Source organism: Acinonyx jubatus, chromosome A3 (genome assembly GCF_027475565.1).
Source record: "Acinonyx jubatus isolate Ajub_Pintada_27869175 chromosome A3, VMU_Ajub_asm_v1.0, whole genome shotgun sequence".
NCBI lineage: Eukaryota > Metazoa > Chordata > Mammalia > Carnivora > Felidae > Acinonyx > Acinonyx jubatus.
In genome coordinates this window covers 132,069,236-132,083,880 of record NC_069388.1, presented here as the reverse complement: position 1 = coordinate 132,083,880, position 14,645 = coordinate 132,069,236, and the positions used below count along the sequence as shown (strand labels likewise).

General features: G+C 45.5%; 1 long non-coding RNA gene across 1 annotated transcript in view; it reads right to left on the bottom strand.

The window, feature by feature from the left end:
- Positions 1 to 1,049: 1,049 nt before the first annotated feature.
- The window catches only part of LOC128311322 (uncharacterized), a 137,275-nt gene continuing 123,679 nt past the window's right edge, over positions 1,050 to 14,645 (bottom strand). The window contains exon 5 of the long non-coding RNA XR_008289706.1: positions 1,050 to 13,085. This is a non-coding gene — a long non-coding RNA (uncharacterized LOC128311322). The remainder of the gene's footprint in view (positions 13,086 to 14,645) is intronic.

The following is a 14,645-nucleotide window of genomic DNA, read 5'->3' as shown; positions in this document are numbered from 1 at the left end:
GTGACGATGTGGAGAAAAAAGAACTCTTGTGCACTGTTGGTGGGAATGAAAACTGGTGCAGCCACTATGGAAAACCATATGGAGGTTGCTCAAAAATTTAAAAATAGAATTACTATATGATCTGGTATTCCTACTACGGGTTATTTACTCGAAGAGTATAAAAACACTTATTCAAAAAGATATATGCACAGGGCACCTGGGTGTCTCAGTTAGTGAAGCACCCGACTCTTGGTCTCAGCGCAGATCTTGATCTCAGGGTCGTGAATTCAAGCCCCACATTGTGCTCTACACTGGGTGTGGAACCAACTTTTAAAAAAGATATATGCACCCCTATGTTTATTACAGCATTATTTATAATAGCCTAATTATGGAAGCAACCCTAGTGTCCATCAACAGATGAATAAAGAAATAGTGTGTATATATATGTATATATATACACACACACACACACTATATATTAAGTGGCCATAAAAAGAACAAAATCTTGCCATTTGCAACAACATGGGTGGACCTAGAGGGCGATCCAAGTGAAATAAGTCAGAGAAAGACAAATACCATATGATTTCACTGATAAGTGGAATTTAAGAAACAAAACAAATGAACAAAGGGAAAAGAAACAAACCACTGAGAACATACTGATGGTTGCGAGAGGGGACTTGGGTGGGGGATGGGTGAAATGGATGAAGGGATAAAGGGGACCCTTATCATGAGCACTGAGTAGTATACAGAACTGTTGAATCACTCTATTGTACACCTGAAACTAATATGACACTGCATATTAACAATACTGGAATTAAAATTTTTTTATTAAAAACCATAAATCAGGGGCGCCTGGGTGGCGCAGTCGGTTAAGCGTCCAACTTCAGCCAGGTCACGATCTCGCGGTCCGGGAGTTCAAGCCCCGCGTCAGGCTCTGGGCTGATGGCTCAGAGCCCGGAGCCTGTTTCCGATTCTGTGTCTCCCTCTCTCTCTGCCCCTCCCCCATTCATGCTCTGTCTCTCTCTGTCCCAAAAATAAATAAACGTTGAAAAAAAAATTTAAAAACCATATATCATTGTTGGACACATCAAAAGAAAAAAAATCAAATGATCATCTCCATCTATGAATAAGGGGCATTTTATAGGAGTTGACATCCATTTTTAATAAATATTCTGAAATACAGGAAAAGATAGATGATTCATCAATATGATATAAAAATATAACATCTATAAAAAGAGTGTCAATTAAGTATGGATGGATGGATATTTAGTTTGTGTGTGTGCATCAACACCAAAATGAGCATCATGTTTAATAGAGAAAAACTAGTAGCTTCCAATTCAGTCAAGAAAAAGATAAGAATGCCCACTGACACTGTGTTAGAGGTACTAGTCCATCCAATCTGATAAGAGAAATACATTGAAGTATAAAAATTAGAATGGGGAATTCAAATTATATGACCTCTAACTTGGAACATACAAGGGAATCATTGGAAACACTATCACAGACACCAAGAGAAATTTAGAACGATGGCTGGATGCAAATTTTATAGAGAGAAAATCAATCGCCTTTATAAGCAATATAAAAAACAATTAAAAGCAACTGTAATGACCAGATTGACGAGACTCAATATACTACTATGGACCAAGTATTGATCCTGCATACAATCTTTTTTTTTTATGTTTTTATTTTATTTTTGAGAAAGAAAGACAGAGCACAAGAGGGGAAGGAGTAGAGAGAGAGAGGGAGACACAGAATCAGAAGCAGACTCCAGGCTCTGCGCTGTCAGCACAGAGCCTGGTGCAGGTCTCGAACTCACGGACGGTGAGATCATAAGCTGAGCCGAAGTTGGACGCTTAACTGACTGAGCCACCCAGGCACCCACTCCTTCATATAATCTTAAGTAAAAATAGCAAAGTGCTGAACTGCTTGGACGTAGTAAATTATCATTTTCCCCACCCATACCCCAAATCATCTATGTAGACACATAAGCTTGTATGTGCACAGAATATCTCCAGAAGGTTACACAACAAACACCTGATTCTGGTCGCCTCTGAGGGAGGAAGTTCAGTGACTATGAATCACAAGTGGAGGGGAGGCTTCCTGTTCACTGTACTTGCTTCGTAGGTTTGAACGTTGTCTCATGTGCTCCTAAGAACTAGTTCTGAAGGGTTCTTTGGAGACTTGGAATGCTCATCAAATTCTAGATCTCGAAACGCACATCTCAGTCACTTGAAAAAAAAAAAAGCAACAACTGTTCTAATTTCGATTCTCATAACAACCTTTCGAGTTGTTTTACACTGAACACGTAGTGTCCTATATTGCTAGTGTTTTTAAGCACAAAATGTACCAGCGTCGTTCCGGTGCACTTGTCTCATCCGTGGCACAGCGTTTTCCCTTCTTCAGGACGGAGGTGATGTGGTCTGCACTTTAGCTGCAGCCCACTCTCCGTGCCTCCCGAGTCCAGCCCCGGCATTTACCGGCTGGTAACGCTGAGCAAATTCTTGCCCTCCTGTGACTCAGCTTCCCCATCTGTAAACTAAAGATGATCACGGTTTCCTCCTCACCCTTCTGCCGTGAGGATTGCATGAGTTCATTCTCGTGGAGCACTGAAACACGCGTGGTTGCTGGTTCAGAAGTGTAGCTACGATTCTTTTTCAGGGTTGGGGTCTCCGTGCAGCTCTTTTGAAAAGCGAGTGTCCCCTTTGGTTGCCTGCTGAGGGAGAGTGAGCCCGCGGGGTATGTGTGGGGCTTGAGTCTTTCGGTCCTAATTCCCTGTTTGTGGTTTCTTGGTGTGTGAGAAGGTAAGACAACTGAAAAACCAGAAACCCGTGCTCTACCTCTGACTTTGGCACAAAGGGAACCCACAGCTTACGGACTTCTCATATTTTAAAATGCTCGCTCTCGAAAAACAAAACAAAAAACGAAAAAAAAAACCCCAACCTACTTTCTTCCACTGGGCCAGGGAGACAGTAGCAGAATGATTGGTCACCTTAGAAGAACCAGACGGATTTATGTAGAGAAAATTAGGCTATGATAATGCGGAGTACATTGTCTTAGAAGATAGCCATTAAATTAGACGCAGTTACATTTTTTTCTACTTCCACTAATTTCTCAGTGTGAAAAGAAGGAGATGAAGGAAATAAAAGTTTAAGAGGTTCATTGATTCTTCCACAAACACAAACTGGGCCCCTATCCTGTGCCCGGCGATAGTGCTGATGGATGAGAACACAAGGAGGCTGTGCTCTAGGAGTTCAGCCCAGTGCCTCCGCTAATGCACCAATCATCAGGATTTTAGATTAAAGAGGGTTTGATTTTCTATCATATTTGTGTTTTGGAAAAGGCACCTTACCCAAATATTGTCCTTTCAAATCCCGGTATCTATCTGCATAGCTGAAACGCCTTTCCCACTTCTTTGGCTATAGGACACATCACTCAAAAGTGAACCAAATCTCTTATCCCAACAACACCCTTCCCTTCCCCCAGCACCTCCCTCGGTTGGCTGAGGCAGGGCCCCTCTCCTCTCCCTTGTCACTCTGGGGGATCCCTTCCGGAGCCCGGGACATATCTATCACCACAGCCCTCCTTCCTGAGAGACCCCAAGTTCCTGGAGGGCACGGACTGCATTGCCCTTGGTCACTATATTCTCAACCCCCAGTGCAATACCTTCCATGAATGGTTGTTAAGGGAGTAAGTGAGCAGTTCCAGAAACTTTCTGGTCTTCCCTTTACCCAACACAGCAGCAATTCCTCTCTGGGATCTGTAGGGCAGGGTCCTTGTCTTAGCTGGAATTCACCGAGCACAACTCATAAGTAACATGGCCTGGTTCTCCCTGCCAACAATTACGGCTATCTAGAAAATACTGACCATCTGTAGGTCGCCTTCAGGCCATATCACCTTCTGATAGATGCATATAATGCTTCAACATTTTATTAGAAACAGAACAGTTACATGCAATGAAAAGATTCTCTTTTAAAACAGAAAGTATAAAAATCTCCATGAGCACCCAAGTCTACAGCAACGGTATGCAGATGAAATTCTTTGCCAGGAACTTGACTGTTAGTGAACTGTTAGGAATTCCCTTCTGTCCTTGAAAGAATGAACTTCAAAGTCAACCTGAAACCATAAGGTGAAAACATATGCAAATGTCTAAAAAACGAGCTTGCCCCGGCTGGGAAAGCCATCACCAAAACCAAAAAGAAGTCTCTGTGATACGGACACTTTGAGACTTGATAGTTTCACAAGAAATAGGCAGGGGTTTCTAAGGTCTTGGTCTGCTCAGTCATTCTAGGGCTGCCTTATTTGTGGTTCTCAAGGCTCTCTTCATGTGTTGCCTCTGCGTGGGTTTGGTTTTTTTCTTGTTTTTTTGTTTTGTTTTGTTTTGTTTTGTTTTTGGCCACTTTTCTACTCTCTTGATCATTTCAATACCAGCAGGAGAGTAGGAGAAGCAAAGAGAGATGGTATCATAATAACCCCCTTTTTTCTCTACTGTATTTATGATAAGAGGCTTTAGGGGAAAGAGTGCTCAATTCCACAGCTGAAATCAGGGCTTTGAATAATTCCGGGACTTCGATGATCATGCAGTGGCTCCCTCCTGTCTCCACAGACATTTGACTCAAGGCAACAAGTACGTCTTCAATCTATTCTTTCCCGAAGTGCTAGGCATTTTGAGAAATACAAGAGGACCATAAGTTTGATCCCTGTTTTGGGGGAAGCTTTTCATCTTTTGAGCGATATGAGATCTACACGTGTGAAATAATTAGGAATCATTATTAAGATATAAGAGGTATCCAATGTTCAAATTAGCAGAACGAATGTATTCCAGAAATTCTGGTCGCTGGCATGGTGTTCTCCAGCCACATCTTCTGTCTCATCCCCAGCTACGGTGTGGGGAGGGGGGGCTGACGGGTATGAACCCCAGTCTCGCCTTTGCATCCTTCGGGATTTAGTTCACGCCAGGACCAGCAATTTCACATGGCGCAAAAGCGGTGGTGACAATGACAGCCCAAGACTTTTTCCTGGCAGAGATGCTCTGAGGGCTCTGAACGCCTTGTACCACCAGCAGCAGGACGAACGGACTCCTTGGTTTCCAGCTCGGAAGGCTTCTCGCTGGGGCCCCTCGGGCTCTGCACGAAAGCTACAGGAGGTGACTGATGTCAGCCTTCTGTGACCACCTCAAGTGACCTCAAGGAGCTATCAAAAACAGGAAGAACCGGAAAACCAGTGAAGCAGAGGCATGTGATATTTTGGAGCAATCAGATACGATAGAAACATAATGCGTGAAGATGACCTAAGGGTCTTTCTTGTGTCTATTCAGAAATCAGAAAACCTCGGTTTTTACAACCGTAACAAATTATACCCCGTGACACGCAAGTATTTAGAGAGCTGCTTGCAAGCACGTATATACTCTTTTCCCCTCTTGGATATATGATCCCCTGTAGCTAACGAGCTCCCCAGCAGCCCTTTGGAGCAATTGCAAGACTGGATCCCCACTAAGACCTCGGAGAAAGCATTTACTAACCTACTTTGAGGCTGGCTTTCTCTCAGGTGACAAAGCCATCGACCGGGAGGCGCCCAACAGTCGCTCTCTGGTCTCTCACCCCCACTGAGTACTCCACACAGAGGCACTTTGTCAAAGAGAGCCAAAACTTTGTTCCAGCCTGAAAACCGAGTTCTATGACACTTGTGGATTAAAACACAGAGCCATTTTCCATTCTCTTTGCGTGTCAATTCGTTTGCTGCGCTGAAACTACTACTTAAAGCCGTTTGATTCGTAGCCAGTCTCCTCCACATAAATCACAGCTGCGGTGTGGCGCTCAGGGCCCCCCGGGGGCCGGTGTACTTACCTTTTATAAGAGATGTGAGTGATCCCAGATCAGAGACCGCCTGACCCTCCCCGGCACCCCCTGGCTGTCCTCTGCTCCTCATTCCCGAGGGGGCTTCAGGCCTGGTCTTGGCAAGCGTGCTGGTTGTGTTCTGTTTTTATTTTTTGAATTAAGGAATGTCAAGATTAAAATCTTTGTGCCTCCTGTGTTTCGCTGGCTGTAGAACTGCAGCTGTGCCCCTGGTCCCTTCCGTGTCCCCTTGCAAAGACAGTTCCTTTGGGACGTGGATGGAGGCCGAAATCACCTTGGCCATCACAGGAAGCACTGGGCCGCTTTCTCATTTGGTGGGGGAAGCTGGCTGATACCCACAAAAGCTTCCCACAAAATGTCCTACCGGGACCCAGGTGAAGGATGCCCAAAGTCAGTCATTTGCTGTGCCTCCTGCTTCTGTCCAGCGTCTGCAGAATCTGGGAAGCCGGGCAGAAGTGCATCAAGGAGGTGAGGGCTCGAGGTCCGGCTGCAATGCCTTGGAGAGCCAAGATGCGGGCCGCCCTCGCCCAGACTCTTCCCTGATGGAGGACGGGCGTTGGGAGAGAGAGGGGTGATGACGTATTCTTGTAGCCAAGGGTGGTGACAGTGAGTCTCTGAGCCCAGGTCTGAAAGTTTATTTATCTTTCCAGAAGACATACGATGGTGAGTGTCTCGGAGCAGTTCACACGGCCGAGCTGGTGTTCTGACTTCCCAGGACACATGACCTGTCTCCATGGCCTCTCTTGCTCACCTGTCTCAGTTATGAAGGTGAGGGTGTCCTGCCCCCCAGGAGTGGGTTACAGGAGGCTTCTTCTCCCTGGTGAAGGAGATGGGGAGCTCCCTCCCCATCTGCCACCACTGAGCCATGTCACCTGAGGCAAGCCACCTAAACTCTCAGGTCCTCACTTTGTTTTCAAGTAAAATAAAGCTCATGGGTTACATGTCAACTCTCTTCTAACTCTAGAGTTAAATTATTCTAAGACATACACAGTCGAGGAAACTGGATGCTTATGAGAACAGCACCTCCCAGAGAATGTTCCAGAGAGCCAGGTAAGGGATGCCTGATCAGAAACATGTGGGAAGTGCTGGGTTTCTTAGGGCAGGACTTCTCAGAACCTTTTTCTGGTATCCTTTTTTGTTTATTTTTCTTTATTTTATAGAATTTTTTAAAGTTTTCTTTTAATGTTTATTTATTTTTGAGAGAGACAGAGACAGAATGCGAGTGGGTTAGGGGCACAGAGAGAGGGAGACACAGAATCCGAAGCAGGCTCCAGGCTCTGAGCTGTCAGTGCAGAGCCTGATGCGGGGCTCAAACTCAAAGATTGCAAGATCGTGACCTGAGCCGAAGTTGGACGCTCAACCGACTGAGCCACCCAGGCGTCCCTATAGAATGCTTTAACTTAAAAATAAGACAAGCTCCTGGTAAACAGACAATTGAGATGTTTATAAAATAAATATTGATAATCTCTTCTTCTCTTCTCCAGTCCCAGCCCTAGAGGTAACCAGAACTAAGGTTCAATAGGTCTGTGCATCCTCTCCAAACCTTTGTACATGATGACTCCTTAGGAGGAGGCTAGAGCAAGAATGTGTCTCCAATTGTTTGACCCTTTTTCACAGAGCACTTCACAGGCCTCTGTCTAGTGGAAATGCTGTCCTGTTCTACATCAAGGGAAATCTTGAACCAGAGTGCAGGACTGCTTTTGATTGAATAGAATTTTTTTTAATGTTAATTTATTTTTGAGAGAGAGAGTGTGCGGGCAGGGAGGTGCAGAGAGGGGGAAGACGGGGGATCTGAAGCAGGCTCCTCGCTGACACCAAAGAGCTGGACACGGGGCTCGAACCCACAAACCATGAGATCATGACCTGAGCTGAAGTCAAACGCTTAACCGACTGCGCTACCCAGATGCCCCCTTGAATGGAATTCTTTTACCAACATGATAAGGAGTCTACACAGGTCAGAGGGCGACAAACATAATACCATTAGATGTCAGATCACAGGATGTTTTCACTCTTGACAAAATTTTGGAGAATCTCTTAAATCACCTGCAAATCATAAGTAGCCTCCCTGCAGGAGGCTTTCGGAATCCCCACTGGGGTTCCCGCCAGAATCCATTAGCTTGGACTGACGCCTCGCCTGTGTGTCCCTGGAGTCTCCATGCTGATAGTGAAGACGGTGTGACCCCAAACCATCCCTGCCCCCCACAAAGAGGCTGGCATAGGATGGCACTTTTTTTTAAATGTTTTTGTTTATTTTTAAGAGACAGATAGTGTGAGCAGGGGAGGGACAGAGAGAGAGAGAGGGAGACACAGAACCCGAAGCAGGCTCCAGGCTCTGAGCTGTCAGCCCAGAGCCCGATGCGGGGCTCGAACTCACAAACTGCAAGATCATGACCTGAGCTGAAGTCAGTTGTTTAACCAACTGAGCCAGTCAGGCCACCAGGATGACACGCTTATCTTAATATTCCCAATTCCCAGAGCACCCCTGATTTCTAGCAGGTGCTCAGTAAGCACTGTTGAACTCCTGGATGAGGAAATAGATCATTCATGGATAAAATGAGAAAAAAAAAAAAAAAGATGACACCGGAACAATTTAAGACCCAACACCTGGATCAGGTCATGGTCTGACCCTCTGTGTTGCACCTTGCATGTGCCAGATCCATTTTCACAGACACTGTTTTGCTTAATCCGTATAAAAATGACTCTGAATTCAGCAGCATTCTCCCATTTTGCAGAGGTCACGTTTGCATGACTAGGAATGCAAAACCTTGACTCCGTAGCTGCCTGATTGGAAGCCAAGGGGTCTTCTCCCTGCACCATGGTCCTGTCTATACTTTTCTCCTTCAAGCTCCACACCCTAGTCCTTAGGGATTGAGGGAGGGAGCATGACTGGGTGCGGGGGTGCCCAGATTCTGGTGGCCCCCGTGGGATCTAGTCCAGATTTCAGAGTAACTGTGTGGCCTGGGACCTGATGATCTCTAATGGTTTCCCTCCATCAATTCTCTCCTTGACATTGACTGCTTGACCTCCCTTTCATCCTGCCTTCATTCCATTCTCAGATGGAAGTGCCTTCACTAGAGTGGTGATCTTGGACTTGCTCCAAACATAAATAGCAATATTACCATGCTATGACCCCAAACACAGGGAAATCAGAACGCCCCTGTTAGACCGAACTTGGTTTAACACTGAAATACAAAATCTCCCCTTTGCCCCAAAGCCCTACATCACGAGGTGCACTACCAATTTATTCAGTAAACATTGGCTAGGAATTTTGTCTGGGCCTGATACTGAGCAAGGGGCCCACCCGTGAACAAGACAGGTGCTCCGCTCACCAAGCGGTCATGAGCCCGTGGGGAGGCCAAGCCCGCCTTGGAGCTGTCGCATTAGTGAGTGGGTAAGAACAGAAGAAGGAAACATAGGTGGGGACAGAAAACCAACCGAAAACGAGATCAAAACAACAGCGGCAGCGAAAACCCTTGCCATAAAATCCAGGAAAAAGTATTTTTTTAAGTGGATTCCATAGCTACATTTAGGCCAAACTATAAAACCCCTGCTCTGGCCCATCCTTCTTAGACTCACAAGATGGGTCATCCACAGACAGATGTGCATAGAAGAAACGCGTGACTTGGGAGGTTCACGTGGCATTCAAAATCCACTCGACTCTCGGCAGTGAGACCAAGGTTATTCTTATGAAGGATATATGGAGACAATTCTCAATATCCAAGGTTAAAGTGACACATAAAATGTTTTGTCAAAGCGGTATATAGGGCCTCATTCCAGAATAGTGCAAACCCTGCATTACTATATATTGTCCAGTCAGTGTAAACCAGGCTAAACTACACAGCAAGACCCTATATGAACTTCAACAGAATTAAAGGCTCGTTTCCATTGTATAGCACCGTGGGGGGCAGACCCCAGGGGACGGGCTTACACGTCACGCCAGTCTACAAGTCACAGCCGTGGAGATGGTGGGGAAGGGCACACCTTACAAACTTTACACAATGACTCTCCCCATTAGCAATACGTTTGTCTCTCTTTACTGCTCACTTTCACGTTTAATTGTTTGCCTTGATTCATTTTTATGGCCAGAAAGAAAGATTTTAAGTAAACGTTCTTCTAAAGCCAAACGATTCTACAAGCTTTTTAATGACTTCTAGCTTTATCTCACCTGATTTTCCTAATAATGTAAAGGTTCTAAAATTAATGTGCATCCTGAGAAGACTTTTTCTCTTCCTGGGGAAGAAAGAAAGTAATAATGGTGTAGAAGAGACCAATGATTAGCAAAAGAAAACAGGCCAAGTTCAAGAGCACTTGGGTGGAAGTTGAACATTGTTCATTCCACTTTCCCTCTAATAATAGAAATTATTGTTCTAGAAATGCAAATTGTGTTGTGTGGTGATGCAATTGATTATCGTTCTATAGATTTTGACCAGTTTTGCATCTATTTGTAAATTCACTTCAGTGCTCCTGATGGCCTCTGTGTGTGTGTGTGTGTGTGTGTGTGTGTGTGTGTGTATTTTGAATTCTCTTTTGAGCTGGTTGTAACATTTTATTGGTTCCCTCGTTAATGAATGAGTTAAGTAAAATCTTTGATGGGCATTCATTTGTATTTGTCTAAGGGTTATAGGCCTTAAGGCTCTAAAGAATTCTTTAAAAACTAGTCTTTAACATAGGTCTACTTTTTAATATTAAAAATACAAAAGTCATTTTTAAAGAAATATTCCCCCAGATTTTGAAGAATTTGTTCTTATGAAAAGGAATTACTTAAATTTTAGAAACCAATCTGGAAGCTTTGGGTTACTTTACCAACAAGTAACTTGTGAGACTTTCTGATATTGAACAGTTTGTAGAGAGATTCAATGTCCATAGCCCAGAGACCATGAGTGCTATATGCAAACCGTTAAATGCAAAACCATTAGGGTTTTGAGTCTTTTGTAACCAAATATCAAAACTATTTGCTACCCAACCCGCCACCCTTTGCCACAGACACACACATCCTTCTTTGCGTGTGACACAAATCCACTTCTGAACGTATTTTCTTTGCTCAACGGTGCTTCACCTGAGGGCCTCCTTTGGGACCTAATGGACATGTTGTATTTGGACAAAAGCAAACATCTCCTTCCTCTTGGTATGAGGAACTGGCCACTGAAGACAAAGAGATACATAAAGGAAGCCCAAAGCCCATGGGGGAAAAAACAAAAGAGCCAGATGTTCAAAATTCAGGGCGTGTGGGGGAAAACAGTGGTGGCCCTGACCCAAGATCTGTAAGAAGCGATATCAAGAGTCCCAAAGAGAAATTCACCTAGTAAGTCATTAGGAGTCTACTTGTTGGCTGGATCTTGATACGTGGCCTAAGGCTTGTCGAGAAGGATTCTTCTGGCATAGCCTGTGCTGGTAACTCCTCAGAACACGGCATCCAGGCACTGTGCTCTGCTCCAGGAACACCTGGCTTAAGTTTACCCTTGTGAACTAGAGAACTGTGCCCTGAGAGGCCACCCATGAACCATCATCCCAGCCTGTGCAGGGCAGAGAACACAGAACATCAACGCATAATGGACAAGCATCCATAGAGCTGTTGCAGGATAACCTGCAGCAGTGACACCAGGTGATAGTAAGGGGCAGGTACGATGGTGGAGATTGAGCAACTTTCCAGTTCCTTCTACAGCTGACTTTTAGAAGCAGAATTAACCGACCGTCTTTGGACTAAGTTATCCCTCCTTCCAAGTTTACACACATTTTGGAAGATACCCTCAAGAGGCAGGTTACAGAAGAGCATGTGCATGTGTAATAAATTAATTGGAAGCTTAGAAGTGATATTACCACAATTGCACTTGCAGGGGTTAAAGCAAGTTATACAAGTCACTCTGGTTTTACTCTAATCAAATTCTACATTATGTTCTAATAACCTCAGAATGGATCATTTAAAAATCAGAATTGAAAAAAAAAACAGAAGTTAAATACTCTTGGGGCCTGGGTGTCTCAGATGAGCATCCAACTCTTTTTCTTTTTTTTTAACGTTTATTTATTATTAAGAGACAGAGCATGAACAGGGGAGGGGCAGAGAAAGAGGGAGACACAGAATACGAAGCAAGCTCCGGGCTCCGAGCTGTCAGCACAGAGCCGACATGGGGCTCGGACTCACGAACTGTGAGATCATGACCTGAGCCGAAGTCGGACGCTTAACCAACTGAGCCACCCAAGCGTCCCGAGCATCTGACTCTTGATTTTGGTTCAGGTCATGATCCCAGGGTCGTGGGATAAAGCCCCACGTCAGGCTCTGCACTGAGTGTGCAGCCTGCTTGGGATTCTGTCTCTCTCTCTCTCTCCCCCTTTGCCCCTCTACCCCACTTGCGTGTGCTCTCTGTCTCTAAAATAATAATAATAAAAGAAGTTAAACACTCTTTATAGCTCTCACAGCTTCAAGTTCAGTTTCTGCTCTTCCGAAGGGTGGGGGAGTGAGGAGGGCAGTTGTTATCATCTGTGTTTCGATTTAGCTCTGGTGATACCACAGGTCCAACCGCCAGTGGCTCAGACCTTCCTGGCCCCAGGTTTTTATACCCAGGCTACATTCTGGGAATGAGACCCGAACTCAGGGCAGTTCTGCCAGCGACCACAGAGGTTGGGACAAAAAAACGTGAGTTGTGGAAAACTGTCGTTGAAGCTATATCTCTGCTTCTAATGTCAGTCGGTATTATCAAAGAAGATATGGCTACAAACAAAGGCTTTTGAGTTCTCTAAAGAAAGGTCCCAAATAAGTCCACTTCAAGCCAGTCCTTCAGATAGGTGAGGTGAGTCCCAAACCAGAAGCCCCAAAATAAACATGGGGGGTGGGGACCACTACAGTTTTCACTTCCACAAGACCTACAGTTGTAGTTCCACGTAGCCCTCGTGGTTACAGAAAGGGACCCAAGGTGGGCGGGCTGTTGGCCAAGGTTCTCCATCCGTCCCGCCCCACCTGCACACAGAGTCAGGTCAGCAGAGGAACTTCAAGTGCAGACTTCACCCCAAACGAAACTGGCTTCGAGCAAGACATTCTTCTTGATATCAGGACCCATTTCATAAAGGCTCAGAGCCCAGCTCGGGGACAAAGTCCCCTCTGTTTCCCGGTGTCTTTTCCAGATGGCCAACTATCTTCAATCTCTATTAAACAGAAAGGATCAGGTGGCGCCAGGTAGTTCCCTCCAGCTTTTCATGTTTTCTTTAATACCAGGAAGATCTGGACTTCCAGAGGACTATAGAGCACAAATATGGACAATTCTGTAATAATGGAAACAAGTCAGAGGCCGTCAGTTAAAAATCTTCCTTAGGTTTCTGTCCGGAGTAAAGGGAAACCAGGCTATTTTTAGCCTTTTGATCTGTCCTAAATCTATCCACACAGATATGTTGGGAAGCAGCAGGTATATAAGCACTTAATCATGAGAAACGTCCTTGACCAAGCAAGTTCGTAATAGAAACTGAACAGGAAGAGAGAGCCCCGGAGAAAAGAGGGTGCGATGGCAGGAAGGAATGAATTACTTCCCCCTTGGTCAATCACTGAAATTCCAGCTTGGCTCCTGGGGAAGAAAGTCATCCCCCTACCATAAATAGGAACTGAGCCATCAGAAAATACACAATCCGACCCCTTCGCGCCCTCAGTTTTTAACCAGAAAGTCCACACCCCAAACCTTCCTCCCAACACTCCTAGGAAAAAGTGATCTAAAATGTATTCTTCTGAAAAAATCTGAGACAGCTGCAGTCACAAGATTCTTCAAATGGAAAGAAATAAATTGTTGCACAACAGAAGACTCTCAACCCTAACTGGAAGAGGAGAGAGCACAGCTGGCTGTTTTAATCACTTTGAAAATCTTGGGTCAAGTACCCCGGGCACCGTAGCATTCGTGTGTTCCCGCCTTCCTTCCTTCCGCTCCGACCAGCTGACACTCCCGTAGGACAGAGGCATCTAGGACAAACCACTACGTGACAGCGTGGACGGTAATAACAGCTCCAGAGTAAGCCTGATGCGACATTCCCACCCCCGTCTCCTCCAAAGGGGCCAGAAACTGTTGAAGCAGTGAGAAGCTGTAAATAGTATTCAACTCCTATTGTTTCTTTTTTTTTTTTTAAGTTTATTTATTTTGAGAGAGAGTGTGAAATGGGGGAGAGGCAGAGGGAGAGAGGGAGAGACAGTGGGGGAGGGGGGGAGAGAGAGAGAGAGAGAGAGAGAGAGAGAGAGAGAGAGAGAGAGAGAGAGAGAGAATACTAAGCAGGCTTTGAACCATCAGCACAGAGCCCGACGCAGGGCCCGAACTCACGAACCGTGGGATCATGACCTGAGCCAACGTCAGAGGCTTAACCGACTGAGCCACCCAGGTGCCCCCTTTTTTTCTAATTAAGAAAAAAAAATTTTAATGATCCCTCCCTCCTGAAGCCAAGGTAGAGCACAGAACCGAATCTGCAGGGGACGTGAGAAAAGGCTTGGGGACGTGGGCCGGATTCACTCACACTCGATGGAGAGTGGAGGCGCTGCCTTGTTCATAGGCATGGAAACACACAAAATTTGGGGCAGTTGCTACAATTTGCTACGTGCCTGGCACTTACCTGCAAAAGAGGGATGGCCTTGTGAGTTCCCCTTTTATAGGTGAGAAAACTGAGTCAGAGTGAGGCTGAGTAGCCTTGCAGGGACATACACCTAACCCGCAGAGGGCGCAGTCAGAGAAGCCGGGCACGGATGCCTGGGTGCATGGGGTGGGCCCGCCCAACCAAAGAGAGTTCCAGAGGAAGGGCATGGGGTGTGCGGGGACTGCCCAGCCGATTCAGGAGACAGGATCACCGGGCGTC